This window comes from Chelonia mydas, chromosome 1, assembly GCF_015237465.2.
Source record: "Chelonia mydas isolate rCheMyd1 chromosome 1, rCheMyd1.pri.v2, whole genome shotgun sequence".
Classification (NCBI taxonomy): Eukaryota; Metazoa; Chordata; order Testudines; family Cheloniidae; genus Chelonia; species Chelonia mydas.
Genome location: NC_057849.1, coordinates 113,062,397 through 113,075,653, shown reverse-complemented (window position 1 = coordinate 113,075,653; position 13,257 = coordinate 113,062,397). Strand labels below are relative to the sequence as shown.

Below are 13,257 nucleotides of genomic sequence, written 5' to 3'. Positions count from 1 at the left end.
CTCTGTCCTGAAAACTGGCTCTGAAGCCCTAATGGTATTGTAGAGTGATCCTTAGGTAATAAGAGCTGTACCACCCACTGGAATGGGGAAGACTTAATTTTCCCTTTGAAGTCTCTTGTCCAATTAATCAGGAGGTCCAGCTTTCATTAAGTTATAAGCGCTAATGGGAAAACAGCCACAGGTGATCGATGAGAACTAGCAACCTGTGGATTCTAGCTGTGCTAGAGGGAATCATTCAAGTGGCTATCTCCCTTGCATTGTGGGAGATCCTCCCCTCCCCCAGGGTAACATTGCTTAGTTACCATAAAGGGCTTTATGTAGGCATTTACAAGGTTCTGTTTTACTACCCTTCTAATTCACTCTGTTTATAGGGCTGTTGGGAGGGGGGGGGTGAAGAAAAATGAGCTCTAGTTGTTCAGTTTGTGGATGACTTCTGTATTTTCATTTTTCTGTCATTCTCTCTGAGGTAATTAGTGCAGTTGAGTGACTTACTGCAGCCTTTCATGAAGGGCATGGTTTAAGAGGGTAGTAATCATTAGTCCTCAAATAAAAGGCTAAGTTAAAACTAGTACTAGGATACTGACTTACTCTGTAAACTTTGTACCTGTTCTATTGTAGTGGACTTCAAGCAAAGAATAGGTATCTTTATACAAACATAAAGGCTCTTTCTATCAGTCAATTGACACTTCTGGAACCAGTGAAACCTGGAAAGGAATGTAAGACTACCTAAAAGGTAAGGAGCCTAATATGTCAGGAGAGCATGCCTCTCAGAATGTCAGTTTTGATTATGACGCAAGGTCAAAAAGATTAACATAACCTAAAATATTGATATTGCGTTCCTGTAGGATTTAGGATTTGAACATCAGCAGTATGTTTAGCGCGGTATAGAACATAATGGAATATAAATTCCTCAAGGTAGGGACTACCAAGTGTGCCATGAAATGCTTCCTTAATCGTTAAGATTAAACAAAATGCCCTCCGCTTGCAAGGTCACAGATTTAAAAATATTCTTAAATTCAGCAATAAATGAGTATGGTTTGGATCTCTTCAGTGCAGGGCTTCAAGCCCTAATATCTTCCTTGACATGAACTGTGCTTTGCTGTGTGAAAATTGTGACTTCCCCAGAAAGAGGTTTATCAGCCAGACCAGGAGACCTCCTAAGAGAGAACTAAAAACAAAAGCTGTGTCTGGACATTAGAGATCTGTATCAGAAGCAGTGGAAGTGTTAGGCCTGTGTCATTTGTAGCCACTTATGTCCTCACCAAAAACCCAACCCAGTAGCTAGTGTCATCTCTGATTTCCACATTTAAGGTCCTGTTTGTGTCTAGTGGCAGCAGGCTGTGATAATGATTGAAATCCCTAAAGGTCCTTATCCCCTGCCTAGAAAGTTGATTTCTGTCTCCGCAGTTCATTTAGCCAGCACATTAAATCTAAAGCATGTGAGTTGAATGTGGGCCATAACAGTTTTAAGGAGGGAGGACATATCTCAGTCAGGCAGGATATGAGTGCAACACAAAAGCCTGTGAATAAATAGCTCAAGAACACATAACAGGGTACTGGGCCCTAAGGCACACACACACATCCAAGTGCACCTGTTACAGCACTGAGAGTTGTCAGCACCCGCACATAACTAGGAGCAAGCATGTGACCTATGGGAAGTTAGTTATAAGGCTTCCTCCCTCTCAGGTAGGAGCAGTAGAAAGGAGAGACCCAGTGTCAGGCAAACCCTAGTGTCAGTTTCTCCAAAGTATCAGGAAAGGCAACTAAAAGGAAAAAATGCATCTACTCATCCAGCTGAAACTCATAAGGCCCAGGGTGGTGGTTGGTACCTTGTTCTTTGACTTAGTTTGTGCTGGTTTTGAGCTTTGGAAATAAAGCAAGCCCTGAAGAAAGGCATGTGAAGAGACCTGCAGTTGGGATTTTACTTTTCCATCTCCAGGTCTATGAGTAGGAGAATTACATTATCCCACCCCAGAAGAGGTAAAAGCCCAAGGCTTGATGCCTGAGGAGATGCACTCAGAGAGACCAGAGGTGTAGCTCACCCTATAACCATGACACACAATTTCAACCTCTCACAAGCAGACAGCCCTTCTTCACACCTGCCTGCAGGCCCCGCTGCAAATTAACATGGGTAGGAAAAAGGCTGGATCAGGCCCTGTCCTTTTTAACTTGCACAGCGCCATTTATCTCCTCTCTTTAGAGGCTTTTCTGTGTTTGGTCGTCACTATCATCCTAGTGTCCCACAAATATTATTGAATTTATTTTCACAATGCCAGGAATATGGCCTCGTTCTGAGTCCCAGTCCAATTTCTTAATGGCAAGGCTGTCCTTTCTCTCCCCATTATTTAATGCTGGATCTGAAAATTTTTTATTGGTCATTGTACTATCCTAGAAATAAGAGGTGTTACTGGCAGGTTGACAACGCAGGCTCATCCTCTTCAGTACATTTTTCTTATATCTTGTGCAGTTCAGCATGCATGGAGGAAAGGGCTGTCTGCTTGTGAGAGGTTGAAATTGTGTGTCATGGTTATAGGGTGAGCTACACCTCTGGTCTCTCTGAGTGCATCTCCTCAGGCATCAAGCCTTGGGCTTTTATCTCTTCTGGGGTGGGATAATGTAATTCTCCTACTCATAGACCAGGCCCTGGGCTACAGGACTCTGTATTGATTGTGTTTACCCAGCAAGCCCAACTGGGTTCAGTGCCTGGTGTTTTACCCTTCAGGAGCTTGTGACCAGATACTTTGGTTTAAACAGGCTATTGTTTAATCCTAACAGTAGGAATAAAGCATAACTTGGGGGTGGGGGAGTGCCTGAGAGTGTTGGTTAAGGAAAAACTGGTAAATTGGGGTACACTGCACCTTTGGGTGCAGAGGATCTAGAATTTCTTTTAGAACCAGTGTCAGTGAGCTTGCCCCATATACTCGGGGGAAAGGGGGAATGCTCAGAAGCTTATTTTGAACAGCACATGCAGAGTCTAACACTTATGTCATAAATATAAAGGGAAGGGTAAACCCCTTTAAAATCCCTCCTGGCCAGAGGAAAAATCCTCTCACCTGTAAAGGGTTAAGAAACTAAAGGTAACCTCGCTGGCACCTGACCAAAATGACCAATGAGGAGACAAGATACTTTCAAAAGCTGGGAGGAGGGAGAGAAACAAAGGGTCTGTGTCTGTCTGTATGCTGCTTTTGCCAGGGATAGAACAGGAATGGAGTCTTAGAACTTTTAGTAAGTAATCTAGCTAGGTATGTGTTAGATTATAATTTCTTTAAATGGCTGAGAAAAGAACTGTGCTGAATCGAATGACTATTCCTGTCTGTATCTTTTTTTGTAACTTAAGGTTTTGCCTAGAGGGATTCTCTATGTCTTGAATCTAATTACCCTGTAAGGTATATACCATCCTGATTTTACAGAGGTGATTCCTTTACTTCTATTAAAAGTCTTCTTGTAAGAAAACTGAATGCTTTTTCATTGTTCTAAGATCCAAGGGTTTGGGTCTGTGGTCACCTATGCAAATTGGTGAGGATTTTTACCAAACCTTCCCCAGGAAGTGGGGTGCAAGGGTTGGGAGGATTTTGGGGGGGAAAGACATGTCCAAACTATGTTTCCCAGTAAACCCAGTTAAAGTTTGGTGGTGGCAGTGGAAATCCAGGGGCAAAGGATAAAATTAATTTGTACCTTGGGGAAGTTTTAACCTAAGCTGCTGAAAGTAAGCTTAGGAGGTTTTCATGCAGGTCCCCACATCTGTACCCTAGAGTTCAGAGTGGGGAAGGAACCTTGACAACTTACATCTCAGATCAGTGTTATCTGAAGTTGGAAGGTGGCCAAATGACTAAAATAAGCACTAGTCATCAGTAGAGCTCAACAGAAGCCTACTACCACGTTTGGGTTGTCGTAGGGTCCCTGTTTCTCCTTTTTGTAATGATAAGAGGCTTGTAATCTGTTCACGAGACTAAAATGCCAAGGAGACTTCAATTTTGTGATTAAAGGGCAACGAAACTTTGGCACATGAGGGAACAATGCTATTTTTGACCTGGCTTGGAGAGCACTTGTTCCAGTAAATACATATTTCAGCGTACAAGGATTCAGTCCTAATGCTGATACGGTCTTCAAAAAGCTTATATTCAGGCATGTGGGGTGGGTAGGAGGGAATTTCTCTAAATACTGGAGTTTTGCTCTAAAACATATGCCTTTCACTCATCCATTTAAGCCAAGAAAGGCAACATAATGAAACATTCCTAAAAATTAATGAAAACCAAATAATTACTATATAAAGTTAACCACTGATTATGAATGACTTAAAATGGGGGGGGGGGGAACCTAGCTAAAGATGTACTTACATTGTAAGCTCTTTGGGGCAGGGACTGTCTTTTTTTGTTCTGTTTGTACAACGCCTAGCACAGTGGGGTCCTGTTTCATGAATAGCTCCTATGCCATTATTAATAGGTTTAAAAATGTGGGTATCCCTTCAGAACTGGTGTTGTCTTCTTATAGACAGCAATTTCTGCATATTTATGTGTATCTCACAGCAATGAATATCTAAAAAGGTCCTGAATGGACTTCAGAAGCTTCACAGTGCACCCCCAGTCAAGAACTGGTTTGTAGGCTGAGAAGTAATTACAAGACCTTTTTTTTTAAAAAAGGTGGGAATCCCTGCTTAGAAACAATGCTACAAAACAGACTCCTCTTTTCACTGTACTTTGTGTGTATAAAATGGAGTCCTGCTAAATGTAGCAGGAAGCTGTATGATGCTCCTCATATACTCAATTCAATACAAAAATATTTGTCTGAAAACCAGAAACTAAAAGACAAGGTTCTAGCTAGCACACCCATAAAAAGAGTGGAATACATGGAAATGCACAATTAAGGTACACCAAACAGACTTAATAAAGCCCTTGTATCTAGGGCACTCTGTTTGTACAGCCTTCAGAAAACAGGCAGGTGTCATGTTAGTAGGCTGGGAATGCTGGGAATTAGGAACGCCATATCCCCTAGTTAAGTCTGGGAAAACTGCAACTCAGATTTCAGCCTATTATTTTGACAGTTGCTGTGGTATCTGAGCAGCTGTGTGTCACTTCCCCATTTCCATTTTCTAGTCTCTTACATTTTCCAGAAAATCCAGAAGTAAAGACATAATATTATTAATGTGAAATAAGAAAGATTCTTAAACAAAATGTCTGTCTTCCTTTCTGATTCTTAAACCTCAGAAAGGAGCAACAAAGGGTAATATTTCTTTTCATTACAGTTCACCTTTAAGGAAGATTTTGCTGTGCAGTTCCTGCCCATTTTAAGTCAATGTAAAGCAGTGTTCTTATCAGCGTGACATTTGGGTTTTTGGCTACACCAGGAATGTTTCCTAGTAGCTAATCCTGTTATCCAAGGTGTTGCTTTCATATGTTCACACTTCGCAATCCCTTCCCAAGAAATGAGATTCTGAGAATTTTCTCTGTGCTGCTGCTGCTTGTGGATGCATCTTTAGAAATAATGAATTGCCATTCACAGTCTTCTTCAAGTGAACCAAACAGCCTGTGAGGAGTTAATTGTGTAGAGTTCAGGCATTCATTCAAGGTTCTCAATAATTATCCACAATCATGTGTATGTAATGAACAGTGGCTTGGGGTGTAACACCAGAGAGTCACCAACTGTTCTGAGAGTCTATTTGTATTGTATCACCTTGCAGTGAGATGAGTGAAATGACCCTTAATTTCACTGGCTTTGTGTCATCACAAGCATTCTTTGTTAATTTTAGATACCACTAGGGGCACTCTGCTTCTAGCATGGCTGCATAGCATGATCTCTTATAGCCTGCCCAACTTTTAGTAACCTGTATGCTGTCAACAGTCACTAACGACAGCAAGCAAAGCTGCCTGTAAGCACCATCTGAGGGTCTGACAAGGATTTCCAGACCATAAGATCTTTCTGTTGAAATTTAGTGTCATTAGGTAAGTGAAATTGTGACCCATTATATCAAATCCCTTCTCTGCACTCTAATTTTCCTCCAAGAAAGCTTAATTCGTATCATGGCTGGGTTTTGGACCAGTGGTTTTGTGCTTCTGTGTACACTGGTTCAGCCCTTCATGCTATCAGTGGCCCTTTACTCCTAAAGATGAGGCAGGTTTCTATATACTGCCTTTGCTGTTACTACTGTAAACGGCTGAGACAGAGGGTGTGTCTGGAGGAGGAGGAGGAGAATCTTTGGCCTCAAAAGCAGAAACATCTGCAGCTAGTCTCTTACTGTCTGCGAACTTCAGTCAACTAACTCAGAAGGAATTAGGTTAGATTTAGGTTGTCTCTTTGACAAAAAGGTTCTTGGAAAATCCAAATGTGCAGAGTTCCTGGAAAATATATGAAAGGGAAATAAAAATCACTTCAAAATGATAAAATTATTCCTATAAGAGAAGGCTGCTACATTCCCTAGTAACCAACATAGGACAATCCATTTTAAGTTATTCCAGGTAGAGGAGGATTCTTGTTGCATCCAGAATACCATAACCAATATTTGTAATGATGCATTAAGTAAAAGAGCATTTCTTAGTTTCATCTGTGTTCATTTTTCCTTCTCACTTCTTTTCCCTATTGATTGTTTTCTAAAATGTCATCACAGCAATTCCTTTAAGTCTCAATGGAAATTCTAAAGGAGATTCTTACTCTTCAGTGCTCATTTCCCATCACTAGTACTTGAATATTTTTACATAATAATCTATTTTTTAAACAAAGAAAAATCTTCTCACCTTGAATTTGAAGGCTTTGTGGGTTGTCGCTTCTGGAATTCTGGGGGATTCAAGAGAGGCTGGCCAGGCTCACTGCAAGGTCTCTCCTACACCCAGTCTGCTCTAGGAAAGCTCTCTTTCACTCCCGAACAAGAATGAGTATGGATCAAGTGGAATGTGTCACTCACTTTATGGGATTGAGCTGAATTTTCTTGGTCTTTAGCTTCTAACCTCCAGCAACTTTTGCCCTCCATTGGTTCTCCGCCAGACCTTTATAACCTCTATTCACTGTAAAAGCACTTCTAGCTGTAATCTAATGCTGCAGTAGCAATGTGCAGCTCTCACACAGAAGATCCTGTATTTGGAAGAGTATTAGATCAAGAAGGCTAAACAGTACTGAGTAATTTTACAGAGACAGCAGAAGTTGTAAGGCCTGGTCTCACTACAAAGTTAGGTTGACGTAAGTCACCTTGCATTGACCTAGTTGTGCATGTGTCTACACTTAAATTTGTCCCCGGCTCCCCTTTACACAGACATTTTAACACCAGCTTCCAAGTAGTGTTGAGCTCTTCTAATAATCCTTGTGTTTGTTCAAACTCAGCAGACCGTTACTCCCCTTCCACCTGGCAGCAACTTTCCCCCTTAGATTCACAGATATTATGCAGGATACAGTGGGCAGCTATAACCAGTGAGATGGTTTGGTTTTGGTTTTTCTCTCTGGGATCCAATTCTGTGAGTAAACAATGCCATCATCACTTCTATCTACCATAAGCACATTCAACTGTCATTCTGCACTTGCTAAGCTGGTAGTTGAATCTTTCTTTGTCAAGGTGGCCACGGTACAGGTTCATGAGCAAGGGGTAGGATCGCTATTGGCATTTCACCATTCCCAACAGTAATCTGCAGGTCAGGAAAGAAAGTCCCTGTTTGCAGTTTTCTGAAGAGTCCTGTGTTCTTAAAGATGAAAGCATCATGTACCTTACCTGACCAGCCAACACTGATGCTGGTGAAATGTCCCTGGTGATCCACCAGCTCTTGTATAAACATAGAAAAGTAGCTCTTTCTGTTGATGTACTCTGTGGCAAGATGGTAACAGAGGGTTATGTGATATGCATGCCATCTATTGGATATGCAGGCTGTCTATGGCTCCACCGCAGTTCAGAAACCCCATTGCTATAAATCCATCCACTACATCCTGCCATCGCCAAGACTCATAGTTCTGTGTAGCAGGAGACTATTAAAGGTCCTGAACACTTGCATGACAACAGCCCTCCCAGTGGATTTTTCAAATCCAAAATGATTTCCCACTGACCACAGGAGTAATTCATTGCAGGTTTCCACAGTGTGATACCACTTGCTTCTGGTGTCCCTTTACTGCAGGGTTGGGGCAAGTTCTGCACACCAATCCGGGAAGTGCATGTGGAAGTTTGGCAGCCTCAGCTCACCATCCCAAGACTGCATTACAATGTAGTCCCACTACTCAATGCTCGTTTCTCGGGCCCAGAAGTGGTGCTACACTATCTGCAGCTGCTTGGTGAATGCCACCAGCAACCCCGAATTTGTTCTCGCTGTGTCCCACAGCAATCTGTTCTCCAAGAAATCATCATGTTTCCTGCTGATTCGATTCTTCTTGCAGCTCTGTAAATACTAGATAATCATGAGTCCAATGCTTGCAACGCTTATGCCAATAATGTAGAGCTGTGTAGGCTCCATGCTTCTGTCAGATGCTGGATTTGTGGGATTTTGAAAAAAAGAAACAAAAAATATGGAATATACATAACCTGGATGGAGACAATTGCCCACTGGGAAGTTGCCCCCTTGCTCCCAGTCACCCTGCACAACTTGTTTCTGCCCCATCATGCATTGCCAAAACTTCCCAAATGAAAGTGCATTGGATGTTGGCAGGTTGCACACTAGGATACCTACCCATGGTGCACTGCACTGTGCATTGATACAAGCATTCCTAGTGAATATGCTCACCGCCAACACAAGCAGCCAACTAGGTAAGTGCACAAGCAATATAGTAACTGCAGTGGCTTTATGCTGATGTAACTTGCATCAGCTGAAGTTTGTAGTGGAGACATGGCCTAAGTTAGAGCTGAATGAATCTTAGAATTTTTGAAGTTACAACGTCAGGTTACATCACTTTAAAAATGTTACCCTATTACTAGTAACACCATAAAGTATGTAAACTGAAAGGTTTTTAAAAGTCTAAATTCATTTCTAATATTTTACTCAGTTTAAACAGAGAAAATACTTATTTACCAACATTTGTGGGTTTTTATGCATATCACAATGCTATTAGATTTACCCTAATCAGCATGAATCATGTTAGACTGGCTTACACAACACCTTCTGCACTCCTTTCTAGTGAGAGTGACTTGTTTTGTGCAAAGCATTTTCTTCGCAGTCAGACTGAGCAGATGGAAATAAATGCATGCTTTTAACACGTGTGACTTTCTTTAACACTTGACCTTCATGTGTGAGTGAGATGGAAATGCAAAACATTTACACTCACCACCTTCCAATGCCTGAAGATACACTCAAATTGCATATTCTTGGGGAATATCTGTCTCAGTGTGACATGTCTCCTGGCAATGCTGCCCCTGACATGAATAACATCAAGCTATAGAATACCAGCATTCTTGTGTTGCTTTATCTATCCTAGAAGCTTCATTTGGTGGCTAGACTAGTGTGAATAATGTGAGATGAGATATATTGGAAAGTAAGTCGCTATCTAGAAGTGTACTATGTAAGTTACCATTATTTTAGCAGTCATTAAAATCAGGGAGCTGAGAAACAAAAGAAAAATAGATGGGTAACATGTCACTACAAAGCAAAGGCAGATGAAGATTCATTGATGGTCCTAATCTCTGACTTAATTTTAGGATCAAGTTCTGATACATATAATATTTGAGCATCACTTTGCCATAGTAAATAACCTGAATAATATGATGCTCAGTTTTCTTTTTAGTATACAAGGAATATCAGATTCCTGCCACAGCTCAGTGGACTTCAGTTTTATAGGAATAGTCCCCTGCTCCTGCACTGGACTCTGTTCATGTCAATCCCCTGAATCCATGTGAAGGCCTCTTGATGTCAGTGTGGATCTCAGTTCAGGACTGGGGTCTTAGGAAGCACAATGAAAGGAATGTTCTGTTAGCTGGGGATTCTAATTTTAAGTGGTCTTTACCAGCTACTATATAAACTAGTTGTTCAGTGGTATGCTATGAAAGTTCCGAAATCTATTCATGGAGAAGTTGGTATCTTTTCTGACTTCCATTGCCATGTGCTATGTAAAATGCCCAACATGGGGAGGCAAAGAATGTAAATAACTTTGTTAGCAATGAGAAGTAGAATCTCATTATATTCACACTTCACAAAATGGAAGCTAAGTGGAACCACTTGATCATTTGAAATAAAATAATTTTAAATCCTTTCACTAAACTTTTATTTTTTAACCAATTGTAGCCTGACAATTGATAGCAGAACCTTTGGGCTTGAACCTGGTCCCAACCTCATCAGTAGCAGAACTCCCATTGAAGTCAGGATTTGGCCATCAGACTTGTAAGTGGTATTTACACCGGGCAGTATAGTCTACTGATAATACCTCTTAGGAAGCATGAGCTCACTGAACAGCTGTGAACAGTAGACAAAGATTTGAAAGTCAAGTTGAAATCAGCAACAAGTCAGAGCTTGGGACAACTTAAGAGCAAACATTGATACCATATATCTCATCTTTGCTCAGGGTTACAATGAAGTTGCCAGCTAAAACTCGTTCTCTCCTTATAGGGTACTGAAGCAGGCACTACACTATCTGCCACTTTTATTTATGTTGGGTGAACTGATCTACAAGTTGTTGAAAAGCAAAGAGCGTACTCTTCCATCCTTGGGATTGTAATGAAAATAATGGACCAGATTCTCACATTCTCTGTGCTGCTCAGGTGGCAAAAGGAGCTGGATTCTGGAAGTAAATGGCCAGCTGAGAATGCCGCCATCCCTGTACTCGCCACCTTCTCTCCATCCCTCTATAATGGGTGTGCAGGGGGCAAAAAGGGGTGTCTGCTCTACTGCACCAATACTTAACTGATGTAAGGTCATTAGGTTGCTCTAATTCAAGTCAGGATAGTACTAATGCAGAATGACCCTCAGAACTGGGAAGCCATAAACAGCTCTGACAGTCCTGCTCCAGTGTAGCAACCTGCATGCAACTTGGAGGGAGGAGCACAGTTTTCAGGTGGGAAGAGCTTGGAGGACACCACCCAAAAGCTAGTCTGTGTGCATTAGGCTCAAATGCTAGGTGCAGTTACAGCACCTCTGTACGTCATTCTCAGGGCCGGATAATGACATTCTGAGGCCCTAAGTTATGTCAAGTGTAAGAGGCCCCATACCATTTAAAAAAATGAATTTATTATTTTCACAGAAAGGACATTGAATATATGAGACAACATGAGACAATATATGAGAGCTTTATGTTCTCACAGGAAAACAAGAGAGGATATAACCATGAATAAGGAAAATTATCCTTCTTTTTATATGAATAAATGAAAAAACATTTGATTAATTTTGTTAGGGAAATACAAAGTTTATCCATAAAATATGTTTATTCCAATTTAACTTTCACTATGAAACAATGAATTGTTGGGATTTTTTTTTTTTTTTTGCATCATATAAAAATACAGTGAAGATTCCCAAAACTGACGGTGTGAAGCCAACACAAATTTATCTTCCTGAAGATCCACTCGACCCAAGTCCATAAAACGATCACCTGCAAACTCAGTCATGTGATGCATGGATAGTGCATGAAGCAGAAAGCAGCGTGCACACTAAAACATACAATTGTACGTATGTACAGATCAAAAGAAGAAAACACACGACCACTTAAGAAAAACAGGAGTGAAAACAATATACGACTGAGCGTGCTGGACCGTAAACGAAAGATGGTGGCCTTCCAGCTATTACCAGCCCACGGGGATGCTATACACGACGTCACTCCTAGGACGAGACCCATACGAGCATGAGCTTGACAGGGTGGCTTCATGACACTGCCGTCTCCGACCTCACATTTTTCCCAATTTTTATCAGCAAGGAGATTGATTGATTGTTTATTTAAATGAGTTATGAAGGCATGGTTGTCACAATTTTACCAGTAGCAGCTGGCCAAGAAAACGCTGCCTTAGGAGACTGATAGCAGACTTACTTTTAGAAATACTAATTTTACATGTGTAATTATCTTTTTTTTTTTTTTTTTTTTTCCCCCTCATCCCGGCCTCCCACCTATCAATAATGAACAATTAGTGACAGGTAAGGGTAGGGTATGAGTATTTGTGTAGCCAGATGTATTTTTTGTCATATTTGAATGAAAATGTCTATATTTGGAGAGAATCTTCTTTTTCCCATATCTCCTTTATTTATCAACTGATTTTGATAACATTTGAAATGGAGTCAGTTTTTTCTTTTTTAAAGGCCTCATGTTGTGAGGTCCTAAACTGTAGCTTAGTTGACCGGTGCTGGATTAAGTCATAAAATATTCTCTTAACAAAGAGCTGGGTTAGTTTTAGGAAGATGGAATCTTCTCATGTATTTACCCAGCATGTGGTGCACGAAACACCCTGTCTGCACCAAGCTGACCTCAGTTTCAGGTGAGAACGTGCCCCGTGGTATCATGGGGAAAGGTCAAGTCAAACTTCTGAGCTAAATTGAGCCTCATAGCTGCATGTCTTTGGTGGGGAAAACTCTAAGCTGCACTGTTTCAGGGGCACAGCAGGGTCGTGCTGGTTGCAGGGCCCTTAGGGGAATGAATGCTGCCTCCTAAGTATCCAGTCATACACCATGGTGGCTTGGGGGTTAGCGGCGGTGACTTGTACTCTCCTATGACTCTTTTGCCCATCAGTGAAGTAGGTGAAAGTAGTTCTTGCATTTACGGAGCAGGTACTACGTTAGGAAGCAGCCCAGGGGAATTTGATAGGGGCCCGGTTAGTGAACTGGAATTTTGATTGTGTGTTTTGATCTGAACCTCCCTCCCCACCTGCTGACTCAGTGGCACGCGCCCCTGCCACCACCAGGACCCTGGGCTAGGGTCTGGTGGGGAGAGAGGGCCCAGACCTCCCTACCCAGGCTGCCACCCCCGTTCCTTGTGCGTGGTGGCCCCCATCCTGATTGACTCTGGCCGGTAGGCCTTACTGCCCCATCTCACTGGGGTGAATTTACTGATTGTGGCCACTAAGCCTTACTGCCCCCCTAAGAGGGATGAATCTAGTGACTCTGGCCATTGGGCTGCATTGCCCTGTCTCATCAGTGCAAATTTACTGACTGTAGCTGCTGGGCTTTACTGCCCTGCCGACTGGGGCAAACCTATTGACTCTAGCCATTGGACTGCACTGCCCAGCTATTAGGGGCAAGTACAGTGGTGACTTTGGCCATTAGGCCTTATTACCTTGCTAAGAAGGATGAGTATATTAACTCAGGCTTAGGAGGCATAGATGTAGGTTACGTACGCCCCAACCCCTATACCCTAAGAGAGATGGGGCTCACTTGCCCCGCACTGGAC

The 13,257-nt window shown here is 41.9% G+C and overlaps 1 long non-coding RNA gene across 1 annotated transcript; it reads left to right on the top strand.

Moving 5' to 3' along the window:
- Nucleotides 1–359: 359 nt before the first annotated feature.
- Nucleotides 360–12,722, top strand: LOC122462097. The gene is made up of 4 exons (XR_006284450.1): nucleotides 360–466; nucleotides 619–733; nucleotides 10,179–10,274; nucleotides 11,390–12,722. It is a non-coding gene; the product is annotated as an uncharacterized LOC122462097 (long non-coding RNA).
- Nucleotides 12,723–13,257: the final 535 nt, after the last annotated feature.